We start from the raw sequence: 354 nt of genomic DNA, 5'->3' as shown, positions 1-354 counted from the left end.
AAGACACCATTTCGAGCGTGGCCGTTTTCGTGCGGGTGACACGTAAAAGCACCCACTACACTCTCTGAGTGGTTGGCGTTAGGAAGGGCATCCAGCTGTAGAAACTCTGCCAAATCAGACTGGAGCCTGGTGTTGCCATCCGGTTTCACCAGTCCTCAGTCAAATCGTCCAACCCATGCTAGCATGGAAAGCGGACGTTAAACGATGATGATGATGATGATGATGATATATATTAGTAACATGTTACAAATGCAATATCATAAGCTCCACCTTTAAGAGACTCCAAATGTGCAACATTTTATTGTTTTTTACTTAACCATGTCAATACATTAACACCCAGAACAAAATAATAGT

This window comes from Octopus bimaculoides, chromosome 2 (assembly GCF_001194135.2).
Source record: "Octopus bimaculoides isolate UCB-OBI-ISO-001 chromosome 2, ASM119413v2, whole genome shotgun sequence".
NCBI lineage: Eukaryota > Metazoa > Mollusca > Cephalopoda > Octopoda > Octopodidae > Octopus > Octopus bimaculoides.
This window is presented reverse-complemented; position numbering follows the sequence as displayed.